This window comes from Maylandia zebra, linkage group LG19 (genome assembly GCF_041146795.1).
Source record: "Maylandia zebra isolate NMK-2024a linkage group LG19, Mzebra_GT3a, whole genome shotgun sequence".
In the NCBI taxonomy this organism is placed as follows: Eukaryota; Metazoa; Chordata; class Actinopteri; order Cichliformes; family Cichlidae; genus Maylandia; species Maylandia zebra.
In genome coordinates, this window is record NC_135185.1 from 27,076,286 (window position 1) to 27,094,272 (window position 17,987).

Consider the following 17,987-nt stretch of genomic DNA (forward strand, 5'->3'; position numbering starts at 1 on the left):
CCAGCAATGTAATGTAAAGGGGAGAACTGTCTCATAATTTATGCATATGGAGGCTTATTACTCTGACATGAATACATCTCACACGCTTAGGAAAGCGAGGCAGCAGTAAACAATTCAAACTATCCAAAGTAGCAGTTGCTAGACCTTCGTCTGGCATCCTTAAATGCACGTAATTTTACTGGTCAGCACTTTGAAAGCATTAACTATTGTGTGGTGTCTAATGCACATATTAATTATGTATGCTGGTGAAGATGTACCAACCTTGATATAGCCCTTTAAATCTCCTGTATTTAGCTGCTATCATTTATAGCTCACAGCTTACAGCATCCACCACAATTTGCAGAAGCAACATTATGGAGCGCGTTCCTTTCAAGCGGTGCTCTGTCCCCTGTGTTTTGATTTAGACAAAGCAAAAAGAGAAAGATCTTTTGGTGGAAAGTGTCAGCGGTGGAAGCTGAAGGTTTGTGAAGAAGTTGGCCCAGTAGCCTCGGATCACTAACACAGGGGTAGTCATTGCACACAAACCACTGTCAGTTCTCATCACTCCCAAAGACCCTGAGGGTTGGAGTGTGCATGTGAGTGAGGTGCTTACTTTGTGTTCTTCTGTCCAGATAGACACCCTTGAGGCGCCTTTCATCCAGAGATGTGCTCTCTTCTATTTTCAGCCCCTCTATATGTGAGCACTGGAACTATCAAGGAGCAGTAGATTGGAAAACCTGAGAGTGGCATAAAATAAATCTAAGGTTTCACAAGCATTTCCCCCCCACCTATTACAGAGCTCCAACTGGCCAGCCAACACAGCATCTAGTTAATAAATAGTTTCCACTGTGGTGACTCCCGGGAATGAAGGAGGTAAAACAAAATATGGTGTTTCACAGTCTGCATGAAGATCCTCATGCCAAAACCGTAGAGAAAAGGAAAGTGTGTTATCTTATATATTTATTTATTTATTTATTTGGTGTGATGGTGCCAGTGGTCATGTTATAATAATATGTCATCATTTTTTCAGTAGCACAGGACATGCTGGCTACAGCCAGTATTTGTGCCAAAACCAGCGTTACACTGTTGCTTCTTCCCGTTTCGCCTCCATCACTCACCCACTGCGATGATAATCTTCATGCATGATTAACATTTTGAGTCCCTCTGTTTGATTGAGATGAGTTCAGGATCCTTGAACCTGAAATTCAAAGCCATCAGGTGTTGCTAATGTGTTTCCAATTTCCTTCCACCTTCTTAATATAACCTGCTGAAAAACAACATCAGCATTACAGCGAGCAGTGCATTTTCACTACAATGCTGCCCGTAAGCATACAAGACAAGCTTTCACATCTGATCACGACCCCTTATAAGCAGCAAATGTCGCATCTCTCTAACTCCCATAAACATCGCTTAGGGCTACAGAGGCGTTCATATGGCCCCAATCTCTTCATGTCAGAGTGGCAGGAGGGTAATCACTGGTGACAGAACTGCCCATCTGAGTTGCTTTCTCAGCTGTGCGTGTGCAGATGCATTTTTGTCTTTCTGAGTGGCAGCTGTGGCAGATGCGGATATTTCTCCATCTTCAAAATAGGCCTCCAGTCTATTTCCTCCCTTCCTACCCTCTGTCCTCATCATTGCGTGACCCCCTGCCATTCACCTGGGAGTGCATTGAGTGATGATGAGCTTCTTGTCCCAAGGCTGCCTGCAGGGATCTTGGGATACTGTAGCACTGTCACGCCATGCTTCTGGGAGAATCAAGCAGACAAAGCACTATCTAGACTTTTTGTTGCAAGCAAGTGTGTATCTGTGCATTTATGTGTGTCTGTGTGTGTATTTGTAATCATCAGTGTTGGGACTAACGCGTTATTAAGTAACGCGTTACAGTAACTACGTTATTATTGTGGTAACGAGCACGGTAACTAGTTATTATGCCAAAATCAGGAACGCGTTACTCGTTACTGGGATTTAGATAGGGTCGTTACTCGTTACTTCGTGTGGTGGCATCGCGGAGTTTCCACAGATTCAGTAACATTAGCAAGTGGTGGAGGCAGCAGGTGGATGAAGGAAAAGGGACGCAGAAGGAAAAGAGACCCGAGGCGGCCGCCGGTCCAAGTGTGAACTGAACTTCAGGTAAGAAGTTATGACCTGCAGTCTCTCTGGGTCAGATATAAACCAAGTTTAGGTGGAGTTTATTTTCGTTATTCTGACTTTTTCCGTACTGCGTGCTAGCTAGCATGACGGAGTTTCTACACAGCTGGGTGGGTGCTATGAAGTTAATGATGTTGAACCTTATTTTGTTCATAAGTTATTAGAGTTGCCAACCGTCCCGTCTGGTATTCAGAGAAAATATTACGCGTTTCTTATTGAGGTGAAAAGGAACAGTTTGTCCCGTAATTCAGCTACAATGAAAAAGGCACAAAGCTGGAGTTATTCTGTGTCTTTACGCTGCACAGCTGCCTCTTCTTCTTTCATTCTCCCCCCTCCCTCTCCCGTTTCTACTTCAATCATGAAACTGATCAATGATCAGCTGATCGGCTCTCTTGTTTGTTTATCGCCCACTTTGCGCCAGAAAGAGGAAACCAGCGGATGTCGCGCTAAACAACAGCAGCATGTTTAAGCTTGATCAGCTGTTGTTAGAATTTATTTAATATTAATTTCTAGTATCAGCTGATGTTTGCTGGAGCCACAGCTGTAAAAAAAAAGCTGCTGGTCATGATATGGTTTGGTTATCTGGTGAGAGGGAAACATGAAGATGAAACCAGGAGATGTCCTTACTGAGCAGGTGATGGAGAAACAGGTTTACCTTTTAGGTGACATGAATGAGTTGAAGGGAAGTTATGAACTGTTTCTGAGAGACAAATAACACCAGGATCCTTTTTTAGGTAGCTGACAGCTGGTAACTGTGCAGGTGCGGATCTAGCAAAGTGTGGCCAAGGGGGCATGTAGGGCATTAACAGGGAATGGGGGGCACAAAGAAATACTTTTCTTTCTTATTCTCATTTAAAATGTCTCGCTTTTAAAAAATAATTATCTGAATCTTACAACAAACAATTGATAGATTGATGCATACATACCATCAAAACAGTGTACATCACTGTCACAACAGTGTTTTCATTCAAAGGCTTTATGATTTTTCCTATAATGGTGGGCCAGTTTCTAGTCAAAATGCCCGGGCCAATTTTCTTTCCCAGTCCAGCCCTGTATGCAGCTCATCTGCAGTCTGGTGTTACCTACATCTTCCTATTCAGAAGGCAGAATTTCTGAGTTCTGAGTACAATCGAAAACACCACGACTGCAGTTTTTGTGTTGGATGTAAAAGGCGCACATGACGCTGTGACGTAGGCTAGAATCATGGCAACAGTCAATGACGGTCCAGGCGTGGGATTTCTCTCGTGGAAATATGCACGTTATCATATCCTTTCTATTGGTAGGTGGCACAGTGCACTTGTGGCAAGTAAGCAAGCTAGAAGACTGGCAAAGTTATGGAAGAAACACATTAACAAGAGAATTCTGAGTAAAACCAAAGTTACTTTCCCTAGTAACTAGTTACTTTGAAAGTAACGAGTAACTTGAAGTAACTGAGTTACTTTTGAGAGAAGCAAGGAGAGCTCACACAGAAGACAGAGTCAACTTCTCAACTAGTTTTGTGAGGTGTGAACGTACAGGATATTTGTGGTACATGGATGAACAAATATATTTTTATACATGAAGTGACTGTATTTAAGGTGCTGAATAAGACTGCAAGGACTAAAACACCTAACCAGAGGAGCAAAAAGGATGCCCTGAAAGATTTAAACATGTAACAAAATGTTACTATCAGCAGTGTCTGTTAGTGTGGGTGGCGCTGTATCTAAATGGATTCACTGCCTCATCATCATAACAATAGCATGAACAATTTTATGGTCATGTCTGGGTGTTTTTTTTAAACTGTGACTTCAGCGCTGGATTAAAAAAAAGAAAAGAAAAGGAGGATTGTCAAAAACCGAGAAAAAACAGACGGACGGAAAGCAGAGAGGGGTGTACAGTAGGTCTGCGCAGGGGGTGGGATGGTAGAATCATTATTTTTGCTCCCCGGTTTATTCTTAGTTTGTATAACAACTGCCAAGTTTATGTAAAATCCCAATTTCAAACAGTAAGTTACCACCTAGCCTCAAGCAAACATGCTAAAATCCTCTCCTTGCACTGTCTGCTTTATAAACAGTTAACATTTAAAACACTGAGGCAGCCATACAAACTGTCCCCAATATTCATATGCTGCCTGTCATACTGTCATTCTTGTTGGATAAATGAATGTAATATTAATCCCCCAAGATCCCCTCCTATAACGTCCTCATAACCCCCCTCTCACCACTGCCGTGACTCCTATATTTTCCTCCTTGGCCCTGGTCCAAGCCAGCCGTCAGACGAAAGCCTCATCTTAGGCCATGGACGTCAAGCCAGTGTGAAGCATTTCTGCATGGCATCTGCCAAACAGCTATGGCCTGTCAGGCCCTTCTCTCTGTCTGTCAGTGAGTAATTGGCACACATATAGTAAGAGCAGACACATGCAGGTGGCTGTCTCTGTGCTGTGGTACCTTCTCTCCACACCTCAGGACCCCCAAGGGGACCGTTTAAGCAGCAATCCTGTGGTGGCAGCCTGCTTGTGTATATATTATGGGCAATATCCTGCACTCCTTCGCAAACTTTAAGTGCCAAAATAAAACATAATTGGCCGTCTGGAGTTGAGGCGTAATGGCACGCATTCATTTTAGGGATTGAAAAGTTTTCCTCCTGCATGGAGTGATTGTGCAATGTTTTGTTTGTTTATTTAACAGATGGCACTTGTTCTCTCGTCTTTCTAACCCTGTACCTCCTGCAGTATGCCAGACTTAAAATTCAGCAGCATATGTGGTACAGCAGGGGTGTTAGTCACGGTGCAATAGCCAAATCCCAAACAGGTTGTAAATGCTGGTCTGCCTTTCTAGTCTCTCTGTCTACATCCCCACTGCCCTGCTAAAACCTGAGTTTTCAGTGTTCAGAGATTTGCTAAAGGCTGCACTGAGGGACGCTTACCTGTCAACCGTGAGGCAGAGTTGGTCACTGTAACACAGGAACTGTCAAAAAACATCCAAAAGTATTAGAATCCGCTTGAGTTAAAGCTTACCTTGGCTCTTAACTAGTCAGTGTATTGCACAAGCAGTTTGCTATTAAGAAAATATTATGACTGCTGACGTCAGAGCATGAAACAGTTAGTGGATTTTCAGCACATTGCTATTTTCACTGCGCTTTAAAGAAATCATGCATGCAAATAATTTCTCAGTTTTTGTGCCGTGTACGGTGGCTGATTGTCTACCTGCTACTCTACCGGTGAACATTCAATACCTGTAGCTGCATGACTTTATCTAGTCCAAACACAGATGTCACTCAATATGAATGACACATGCTTTCTCATAATGTCAGTGGACGACAGAGAGCTACGCTGTCTGAGTCTGTTGCCTTCTTTTGACTCTACGGCTGCTCATTCAGCTCAGTTTGTCACACATTATTGAAAAAATGCATTACGGACTTGCCCTGCATTATGGATTGCTTACATTTTACATTGTTCTGTCAAATCAAACTTCAGACAAGATTGTGACAGATGAGTTTTGTTCCTGTTTCGTACCAAGTCACAACATTTTAGCTGTGCAAACAGATTTATTTACTTTGACCGTATTGTTTATTTCTTGAGTTATTTTGAATATAAATTAGCTCTCTTCAGTTTTATTAACTTTTATATTTGTTTTATACTCAACTTATACTCTAGTGCAGGATTATGCCGTGTTCCAGTTACGTTGGAAGTTGGCTGTTGGAACTTGGGAGTGATGTCACTGAATCTGCAGGACAGATTAAAGGTTTTACAGTGATACTGTTTACGTTCACCACTGCTATGTTGGATTGTTAACTCTGGGTTGATGGGGCTGCTCCGACTTTCCGAGTGGGAAATCCGAGTTAGGGGGCATTCCAGTTAAAAATTCAGATTGGGAACTTGGAAAACTGACTTATGACTAAATCTGGAAAACACCATCAAAAACTCAAACGGGTGTCAGTTAAAACAGTATATCCCAAAGAAGTCTTGCAGTAGTCTTCTGCATAAGAAATCAGTGTAATATAAGTTTACCACCACCAACACCTCTGCAATTCTGCTTGTGTTTGCATCGCAAAATAAGGTGCTTACAGCTTTCTGCATTGGCATACCTTAAAAAGCTTTTGGTATCATATTACTGCAAAAGAGCACTTCACTTTCACTGTACAGACTTCCTTGTAGTTCCTAGTGTTTGGATTTTCTCTTTAGTATTGTATGGACTTAGTTTGTTGTGAATTGGCAATAAATAAATAACACAGAATTAAATTGAACAGATATAAATCATTCAATACAAAATCAGCTGAACATACTTTGCTATATCGGGCTGTGTCAGAGTCAACGAGTGGCAGGGTGCCTTATTCCAGCAAAGCAGCGGTCTCCAACCCCCGGGCCATGAACCGGTACCGGTCTGTGAGTCATTTGGTACCGGGCCGCGAGAGTTGAGGCTCAGGTGTGAAATTCCTGGTTTTCAGGATTTTTATTGGCTTTTAGCATTTTTTTTAATCGTTTTTATCGTTAACTTTGTTTCCCTGGGTCTTTTCCCATGTGTTATGAATAAATCTTCTTTTTATTGGTACCAGTACTGACTTTATTTTGTTGTATTTATCCGTGACACCTTTAAGGCCGGTCTGTGAAAATATTGTCAGACATAAACCGGTCCGTGGTGCGAAAAAGGCTGGGGACCGCTGCAGCAAAGGAATAAGCTCAGAGATGCCTCAGCAGCATCCTCATTTACATCTCACTGCACCTGACTCACCATGAGTACCATAGTAACCTACTTTGTGTGTATATGTAAAAGATATTTAAAATACTATTTCATAATATGTTTGCATCATTGTGATACAGCCCGAACTATAAAAAAAATAAAATGTTACCCAAGCAAATAGGCAGACTTGACCTCACACCTCAGGGTATTTGACAATTTGCTCCGTTGGCCCAGAACCATGAGAACTGGATATACAGATGTTGGACTTTTATACAGTTTTATAATATCTATTAGCATTCTTATAAATGATCAGATTCTCATATGGTCAATGATTTGGGTGTCGGACATAAAACTGCATGGCAGTTACATCTTGCACTCCAGTGAAACTTAACGGGATTACCACTCTAAGTGTTGACCAACTCCTAGGCAAAACAGCGTTAATATTGTTCAGTCCTTACACTATATGAGTAAGCCTCTCATTAGTATGTAAACAGGACTGTAGTGGGTCAAAACAATGAGACCCGATGGACTTCCACTCAGAATAATGCGGCCTTGAGTCTTTCCACTGACAGACATTCAGAGCACAGGAGCTGTTAAAGCCAGACCACCAGCCTCCCTGCTGACTGCAGTCAGCAATCAACTGCATTGCGAGGCCAGTAAGAGGTCAATACATGATCCAGACACTTATCAACCAGCTCCCAATAGCCTCCAGACCATTAACATCTCCTTAAGTAAATTGTGTTTGGAAATCACTGAGCATTCTTCCACCCCGACACGTTGCTGACCTCCGAAGGCATAGCTGATTTTCCCTCTCTCCCCCTCTTCACACCTCTTCTACCCTCCGTCCTCACCGCCACACAGTGACTGATTTTAGTTGCAGCAGATTTCATCATGGGTTCGATATTCATATGTTCTATATTTATCAGTGTTTCTGGTAATGTTTTTTTAACCTAATATAACTGTGTGTGTGTGAGGTGACAGAGAGAAGTACTATAGGAGGAAGATTTTTAAGTACCTCTTAGCCGTCCTTAGAGAAATTTTGTCAGTGTTCTACTGTCACAGCTTTGCAGTCACCAATCTTTTACAGGTATGTGATTGAGACTGAAATGAAGAGGCTGTGTTTAACGCCGGGTAACGTAATGATGAGTAATGTACTAACTGGTCAACTCTCTGGACTTCTTTCTGGTATAACTGGTTGTTTTTCATCTGCTGTTGTTTACTTTGAGTGCCATATTTTACAAAAAACACAAATGTGATATGAGGGAAGAAAAGAAATAATTCCCACTACCCTTACCTACACACGCAAACACTCACACATATGCACATAACTGGTTTTATTATCGCTTTCTTCAACAAGGGACATGGCTTTTGTACTGCTGTACGGTATCATGCACCGCAGTGGAACTAAAAGACTGAATCAAGTGGTCCGATCCAGCTCTCCCTAGGGGTTCGGCGCTACAGAGACGAGAGATTATAGTCACACAATTCCTGTCCTTCAGAGGACTCCAGTATGACATTCCACCATACACATGCCATTTTTTAACACATTCCCATCATGCAAAATGAGCCCACCACCGTGATATTTTCACCACGGAGGAGGAAAAAATGCAGATAACTTCACGGCGCGCCCGACACTAAAGCGCACCGCATTTGCTGTGTATTAAAAAGGTTGCATACATGAGAGCAACGGGGAAAGGAAGATCCTATCATCCACAGAAGTGATTTTCAGTATGTGACTGTCTGGCATTCAAAATTGATGCCAGTCTGTTTTTATTCAGCTCTCTGTAGATCTGCAGGTGCTGTTGCCATGACGCCTTTAAATATTTCATGCTCCTCTGACTTTTATGCCCAGCCAATGATTTCAAGATATCGATTCATTTCACCAATCAAAACACCATGTCGTTGCCCTCACATATCGAGGCCCCGGCTCCTGATATGCTCCCCTCGTTTTTCTGCTTGATTAATCAATAAATGCCCCTGCAGTTTTGCCCAATTAGTTTCACACTCTTCCCATCGATTAAATGAGGAGGAAAAACATATTCCATTTTGATGCACATCAGAGAGAACTCAGACACCTCATCAGGTGGTATTGATCACAGCTAGTCGCCCTTACCGAGCTATGTGCCAATGACCTCCATCATTAGGCCCCGCAGCTGCTGGCTTATGCACTCCAGACAAGTGGAGCAGTCATCAACCCCCACCACATCACCACCATCACCATTTCCAACCACCCCCTTTCATCATCTTAGAGCTGTTCTCTCCCCTTTTCTGTCCTCCCTCTGTTGCTTTATCACCTATCTACACTCCCACCCCCCATTCTCTCCCTGCTCCCTTCCCTCCCCGCTTGTTTCTCTACGTTTCCTTCCCTTATTCATCCCCTCCTGTAATCAGATCACGGTGACCCCCTGCTGGTGTTAATGGAGGTGAGAATCAGCCCCGGGTGTCAGAATGCATCTCATCTTTCTGGTGCCCGCCTGCCAGTAATGAGGACGGGCATTGTCAAAACTCAGCATCCCACTGTGCCAGACACAGATGAGCGCATAATGAGCAGTGTGTATAAATAAAGGCAAAAGAAAAAAAGATAGTTAAACTCTTGCCATGTCACACCACCTGTTATGATATGTGCAGAGTTTGTTTGTATGCAGCTGGGGTGTCTATTGCCTCACAACCTCCCCTTATCTACCTCAGATATATGATATGATTACAGACGAATCCAAACGTTTTATATACATAAGTAGATATAAATCTCTATAAATAGAGTATATAGATAAGTAAAAAAGGGAAAAAGGAAAAACAAATTCTAGAAGTGCTAAAAGTGCCACACAAAGAGTTCTAGATAACCTCCCTCCTGTAGAGTGGAAATGCTTTTTGTGGCCAGCCAAAATTCCTGAAAGAGATTCTGTCATTATTTATTTTAATTCTTTTATCCAGTTAAAAAAAATCCAGTTTATCCAGCATTTGAAAAGTTAATATTACACTCAGTTGTGCTAACCAAAGTTTAGTTTTATATTTAACCTTTTTAACTTTCATTTACTGGCATTTATAGTGGCCAATAAATGAAAGTTTTCAAAGTAAAGAAGAGACATGAGAAACTTCATTTAACAATATTATTATGGTTGACTCTGAAATTTCTCTGTTGGTAACACATGTTTGGAACACTGCAAAGACAACAACCAGAAGATCTGAGCAGAGGAGAGCCTAAACAAGTAACGCACGACTTGCTGAGACAATAAAACAGTTGCTTTGTTATATTATCTGTAAGCACCCATGAATAAATACACATATGCGTTACACACTATCGGCTGATATATCTGATTTTTAAATTGCATTGTATCGGTATCAGTATCAGTCCTAAGAATCCTGTATTGTTTCTATTGATTAGACAAGGCTGACCAATAACTTCTCATAATGGAGTTGTTTCCAACAGTGTGTATTTAGACATTTTTGAGAGGCATTAGAGTCTGAATATAGCAGCACCTACTATGTAACTGACAGCTTCTTTGAAAAAGCTCAAGGGTTTCATGATTGCAATATTACTATACGCAATGCTCATTTTTCAGCGGTCTTCCATAATTACAAGCAAATGTGCCTCTCTATCTAAATAAATGTCCATACCATATGGAAAAGCATAGCTGGGGGCAGCATAGGTCAATACAGACAGACAGATCAATATTTGAATGGTCCTTTTATTATTCAACTAATGCATGGTAGTTTACATGCAAGATGGGACTCAAAGGAACATAAAAATAGTACAACACAACACCAGTAGTGTGTTTGTGCTATTTGTATTATACATTTATGGGAAATTAGCACAAAAAGCAATAAGCCATGCATTTAAAATGCCCCATTAATAAGTTGATAGGAATCTACAGATGGTGTTTTTCTTTAATCTAAATTGTGTGTTTATAACGGATAAATGATGGTGTATGTTTCATAGATGAAAAACCTTCACCAATGCGCGAGTACTGCTGCACTCACTTGGAATTTGTGTTTCTCATGGATTCTGACCTATTGCTGTAAAATCATACTGAGCTTTAAGCTTGTTGATGTGTGAAAACTTTCAACAAAAAGCTTCTTGAGACCTCTTTAGTTTGCATTGCTACTACCTTTTGATGGGAACTACATAAATTATGCATGGGCTGAGCATTAGGGCTGAATTTAAGCCCCAGTGCTATACACCAGCGCCTCAAGATATCTGAACACACAATCAATAATTCTCCATCAGCCAGGGAGGCTTCCTAGAGGCCCACACAGCCTTCTTTGAAGCTGTCTGACAAGTTAAACCCAGTCCAGTTTCTTTTTTACTAATGGCCAACCTCTTAGGAGAATATGACATGCACTGTTATAAATTCTTGTTTTTACACGGCCCAATTGTACAATATGGAGTGTATTACACAGATCGGTTTTAGTGTTAGAAAATTAACGTAGCTCCGGAAGAAGAGGAAACAGAAGGAATCCTTAAAATGGCACCATCAAACAAATGAATAAGGGAAAATTAATTTCATGTCTGCACTTTAAGTTTATCACAATAAGAATCTGAGTATTTTAAATTTTCTGTTATGTTTTGGGGTTGTTTTTTTTCATCTTGACGTTTTTGATTTTGCCCAAAAGCAGCTAGTAAGAGACTAAGAAGCTAGCCTCCTCATTGTAAATCTTTGACAAACAAGTGATCATTTACACAGCAATCTTGATTTAATTGCTACTCTGCTTCTACCTACAACAAAACTCCATTCCCATGAGAATCAAGTGGACAACATCACCAGGCTGACCAGAAAATGGCAAAACTTTATCATGCAATAATTTGACAGGATGCTCAAGGCATATGGCAAAGGTCTCCTTTTGCTACCTTCCAGCAACTATGTGTGCCTGCCTTGGGAGCAGCAGGGCAAATAACACTGAGAAGTAATATTGATGGATGGAGTAATGTGGAGGAACTTAAATATAAAAAAAATATAAAATATAAATATAAAAAAGTAGTTATTATGTAACTACTGTGTACCTGTAGCAGAACTATTACAGAAAGCCTTTTACGGAGTAGTTGGCTAGCATCACTGTTTTTTAAGATGCAAGATTTCAGGCTGTGTACATAGCCTCTTTTCATTTGTTATTTTCTTATAATGTTCTTTGTAGTTTGAGAGTAAATTACATGGAGCTGTATTTACCATTTGTTACATTTTTACAGGCACTTTTAGTCAGTCTCTCGTTACATTTAGCTACAGAATAACTATGGGGGCTGTGATCTTAAGCACTATCCACTCATCCATCCATTTTCCTAACCACTTATGCAGTTCAGGGTCACGGGGCACCTGGAGTCTGTTCTAGCTGACATTGGACAGGGTCCCAGTCCATAACAGGCCTAACACAGAGTGACGAGATAGCTACTCACACCCACACCTACATTTACATGGGCAAATTTAGAATCATCACTTAACCTAAAAAGCGTGTTTTTGGGCTGTGGGATGTAACTGGAGGACCCCAAGGAGACCCACGTAGGCACCAAGAGAACATGCAAACGCTGCACAAAAATGTTCCAGCCAGCCAAGAGGTTCAAACATGAAACCTTCTTGCGGCAGCAGTGCTAACCACTGATAAGTCACTTCTGTGAACTAAATATAAATAACTGAATTTATATAAATTCAGAGAACAATGATATTTTAATTAGACATTTCTGACTTCATATCAAGTCACAATGTGATGAGAGGACAAAGGTCTCCATAGAGTGCTTTTTTTTAAGTCATCACTTCTATGAAATGTCCAGATGTTATGATCAGATGCTCAGTTTTTGATCACACTATATTCAGTAAAAGCAAAACAACCAAGACAAAGTAGGTACATTTTTCCCAAACGTTGTGTTATTGTTCAGTATTTATACTCTTTCAGCTTTGGTACCTATGGTACTCAACATACTGATAGATAAGTTGGAGCTAATCATAGTGACATTGTGATGAATGTTTTGCTTCTAACATATTTTTGAAACTATTCGCAGTCCATTACATTGTATATTAGTGTAGCTAAAAGTCAGTGTTACGGTCAGTTGTTTTCTGTAAAATATAAGAAAGTAGCTTCTGGCTAAATTTAAAAAAAAAAAAAGGATAAAGAATGTAGATTGCTTAACAGGATACAGAACAGAAGATAAAACCATCAGGTACAATTCAAGTCCACAATGTTAAAACATGAAGGTTAAGCTTTCAGATTAATGTGTTCTTTTTTATAGGTTTATGAGTAGAACTGTAATCATGGGGGTACACGATTGATGACTCTATCACTGATACAATTTTAACTATGTACTGTGTAATTTACAGCTTTAATTTCATTCTGTGGGATAACCAAATATGTAGAGAGAAAAAGTTTGAAGGCCCAGGACAGAAAAAAATGAAACAGAGTAAGTCAGTTGAACTAAACCAGATCAGCAAGAGAAGTCTTGGAATGCATGATTGATGTTAAAGTTATGGTTGGCTTAGCTACAGAGGACACCAACTAACAGGCTAACTTGCATATGACAAATAAAACTGAAAACTGAAACAGACATGAAAATGCATTTACCTTGAAAAACATGACTGTTAATTATGGTAGGTAATTAACAAGCAAATGGGAAATGAAGGAGGAAGGTTTCAGAATGTGAGACTAAAATAATGTGACATTAAAGTTTTAAGATAAAATTGCTTTATTGTCACAACAAGTTGTGGATTGCTCATTTAAGTATCACCCAACCCTGCTTGAAGCAACTGGTTGTTGTGTTTTTGCTGTTCCAAGCATGCCAACAGCAAAGTTGAAGAGTGCCCTCTGGTGGTCAAACCGTAAAATGTAACTTTAAAAAAATGGTTGAAGGGTGTTTCTCTCACCTTTTCTTTTTCATTTTTCATTTATTGGCCATTATAAATAATGACTGATAGTCAGCCTGCTGTTATGAAGTAGCTATGCAGTGAAGCCTATTTTTTGTATTTTGTAATCTGGATAGATTTCCACCAAGATAAATATAGTTGGGTTAGCCTACAAACATTTTGTGCAGGGTTTCCTTAGATGCAGTCGACTTCCCAGCCTGAATGATTCTTTCATTCCACTACTGTTTCCATCACAAGGGTAAAAGCATTAGGAAACCATTGCAGCTTGGATTGGAAACTCCACTCTTTTCCTTGTCCATGTTTTAAAGTGTTTTACTTTTGTCACAGTAGTTAAGTCTTAGTTTTCACCAAAGTTCTTTCAGTTTAAATTAAAGCTGTTTAGGTTTTACTGCATTTTTTTTCTTCACAAGGAATCGAGAAGATTGTTTGGGTTATGTCTGGGAGGAAGATTGAAATTCAGGCCTTGTCTTGTCCTGTAGTGTCCTGTGCTCTAGACTCACATTTCAGCGGTGTATCCAAACAGTATTGACCAAAAGGGCACCCGCTGACAAACATAAAATGAATTGCGGTCAAAAGAAATAGGTTGTGTGCCTGAATTTTTCCTCTTAACAACCATCACCACAGAGACCATGAAGTGAAACAGTCAAGTAACTGTCAGCCGAGACACTGGAGCGAGAAGAGGCAGAGAGAGTGAACAGGGGGAAATAGGAGTATATAAACAGACTCCCTGTAACAAGTTTGTTTTTTCAAGGTGTCAGGTTCCGCGGCCAAGCTTATGGTTATCTGTGAGGTCTGTCCTGTTTGGTTTGGCATGCGCTCGGGCTGTGGCAATAAATTTCACTGAATGCTATGAACCGTTAATTAGGCTGGCAAATGGAGCTTGTAATTTGGCAGAAGCAAAACCCACAGCACTTTGAATTGCAGATACTACAGAGGCTAAAAGAAACTCCAAGTGCTTTGACAAGGCTCTGATTGAAGTTTCTGTGTGTGCGTGTGTGTGTGTGTGAGAGAGAGAGAAAGAGAGAGAGACTATCTGATTGTGTAACTGAGCATCCACATATATGTGTGTGTTTGCATTTGTGTGAAAATATGACAGTGTGTGGATTTGGCTATTAGTGTATATATGTATCATATATGTGCATATGTGTTTTTCCCCCTTTCTTTCTATTCTTTTTTCGTGGTCTGAAAGCTTCCTGGCAGCTGCTAATCTTCCACCAAAAGCAAGACTGAGGCTTTTACTTGGCACACCCCTCTTTTCTGTTTCTGTCTCAGACTGGATGGAAGTGAAATGGGCTCTTTTATGGTGAGTGAGTCGCTCAAAATGGCTACACAATCAAACGTGGCCGAGGATTGAAAGAAGTTTGAGGAGCTGTGATTTACTTTCGTCAACATAAAATTACAAGGCTGTTTGATCAGTAGGCAAACTAGCGTAGTAGCCTGACTGAAAGCAAAGAGATTTCATCGGGTTTCGGATAAGTGCTGTGGACTGTATAGAAAAAAATAAATAAATAGGAGGAGGGCATGGTGGAAGGCAGAGTAGGGTGAAAATGGATGCATGTAAGTATGGAGTTAGTACAGTGCACATCACTTTGGCCTTTGGATATGATGCAAATGCATTGGCGAGGTTAGCAACATGGGGCATGCTTCTAGAAGCCTCGTCAAAGAAAAATGTAGGAGGCAAACTCACGCTCACATATGTAGAGTCCACGTGCCGTGGGAATCCAGAACAGTACTGCAGGATCAATTGCTGGTTAGTTGCTGGAGGGGTCAGGAGTTTCGATCGATGTTGACTGCAGAGTGGTCCAACATACCAAACATACTCTCTATATGGTTGGAGCAGGACGTACCACCAGTGTACCTGCATAGGACTAAATGCACCAGGTAAAACCAATTTTTCAACATGCAGGGTTAATTTTATGAAGGGCCATATTATCTGCATTCTGCATAATAATTTAATGTAGGTCTAAGTACCTAAACCTAGCCTGCTGCGTTATTATTCACTTAATCAATGAATGAATCAAAAGTAAAATGTGAATTGAAAACCAGTGGGTGTGTAGCCGGTCTGGCCTTAAACTCTTATTGCCGTTAGTTCTCTGCATTGTGTTGTGCGAATGACCAGAGGAGTCAGCTCTCACTTTGCCAGCTGGGTGGATTTATTCTCCCAGAACTGTTTAAAATAAAAACAAAACAGTACAGCAACTTCACTTTACTGGACTTCTGCATGAACACCTCTCCTCAGCGGGGCCTCTAGGCGACTGAGGTGCAACATTACAACAAATCCAATTACCAAATAATACTGCTAAAATGTATTTATATTCATATATAACAAACAAAAATGCACTGCATCGTGAACATATAGTGACAATTACCTCATCAACAAAATTATACTTTAGGGAGACTTCATTTACCAGTGGCAATTTTACATATTTACAGTAAGTTGAAACAGTGAACATGAATCACAAACAAACAGAAGATATAACCAGTTCACATGACACAAAAATAAAAGAGGGAGCTCACATACCTGTTTAAAATAAAAACAAAACAGTACAGCAACTTCACTTTACTGGACTTCTGCATGAACACCTTCAAGGGAGAGAGAAGGATAGCGGACCACATGAGAAGCCACGTGCATGCTCCTATGCTCTCATCTGAGACATGCTAACTAGCATGTTACAATAAAGTGCTGTACTCGACAGAGAAACAATAATTCACACTAAAATATCTAACAGAACTATGAGACAAAATGCACAAAGGGAACGAGCAGTGTTTGAATTACTTTTAGTTACTTTAACTGTGTTTATTTGCTCTGTAACTGAGAACACTAGCGTACGCTCACCTCTCCTCAGCGGGGCCTCTAGGCGACTGAGGAAAATAGCGCGCAGCTACAGGAAGTGACTTCATGGGAAGTCAAAGGTCACACAAACAAAATAAAAGCTCCCAAAATATAAATACAGAAAATAAACATATATAAATAAACACATATACATAACCAATACTGACAAAGCGAGATAACACTGCAGGATGGATCTTTGGTGAAATATAAATTATTTTTTAATACACCCGTTACAGGTGCAACATGTTACAAAGTAATAAAATTGTGGCGCTCTACAACTTTTAAGGAGTGGAAATGTTACTTTGATTTTTACTTCAGAAAAAGGCAAGAGTGCAATGGTAACGTGCAAACTATGTCCAGGAAACAAGTAACCACCTTATGCTACAAATACAACATTGGCAAACATGCATTCAAACAGCATGCTGACACGAAGCTAACAAAGAATGTGACTCGAGCACAGCAGCCAGAGACTGACCTTCAGCAGGTAACAAAGTCAGGGATGAGGAGTCAGGTTTGTAGCATTGTAGCCTCTATTTCTATCATGTTTCTAGTGTACAGTTGAAGTGGAAATTGCTTTGACATCTTTTTGACCTGGTTTTCATCTTTGCGTTGAAAACCAAGTAAAGCAAAATACAGATAGGGACACAAACCAGAGTCTCCTGGCTAACAGATGTGTGACTTACTTCAGCGCCAAGCCTGAAATCTCCTCATGTGAACTTTGTATTAAAAGAAGACATTTTTTCTTTTATTTCGGTGTCCATTATTGGTAAAATCAATTTCATTAAGGCTCTAGAGCCAAAATGAGTCTTTCTGTCAGATCCCACCTGTGTCGCTCCAGTGGCACAGACTGACAGAAAGGCATTTATTAATGCCCAACTCACAGCTTGCTCATAACAACACTTAGCTTTTTGCTGGTTTGTCAAAACTGCATGTATGTAGTTTATACAGTAAAATATAGTTGAAGAACAATAGATATAATTTATGTAGTTTCATAATGGTGCGTCTTCTTGACCAGGTCTCCTTTGAAAAACAGATTTAAACTCAAAAGACTTCTCCCTTAATTCAAGGTTCAAGGTTCTTTATTTGTCACATGCATAGTTATACAAGTATAACACACAGTGAAATGTAGCCTGACACGCTCCTCGACATGTGCAAAAAATTGGGGGGGGGGGGGGGGGAAGAACATTATATATATAAATATATATATATATATATATATATATATATATATATATATATATAGTATATACATTGGGTGAATGTGCAGTAGTACCAGCAAGCAGGTGAATTCTGTACATTAATATGAATGGACATCTGACTATTTTACAGGATAGGCAATATAAACATATTTAAAATTAAAGGAATTGAAATGTACATTGTGCCTTGGTTTAGAGTGTCTGGAAGAGAGTCCTGTCTCAGTCAATTATAGATGATGTGAGAGGGCGGGTGTGTGTGTGTTTAGGGCCCGGATGGCTTGGGGATAGAAGCTCCTCTTGAGTCTCTCTGTCCTTGCCCGGAAGATGCAGA

At 40.3% G+C, this 17,987-nt stretch overlaps 1 long non-coding RNA gene across 1 annotated transcript; it reads right to left on the reverse strand.

Moving 5' to 3' along the window:
• Nucleotides 1–279: 279 nt before the first annotated feature.
• On the reverse strand, nucleotides 280–16,684 carry LOC143414055 (uncharacterized). Its single transcript, XR_013094620.1, has 3 exons — nucleotides 15,315–16,684; nucleotides 1,637–1,724; nucleotides 280–1,177 (listed from the first exon to the last, which is right to left on the reverse strand). It is a non-coding gene; the product is annotated as an uncharacterized LOC143414055 (long non-coding RNA).
• Between the last annotated feature and the right edge of the window lie 1,303 nt (nucleotides 16,685–17,987).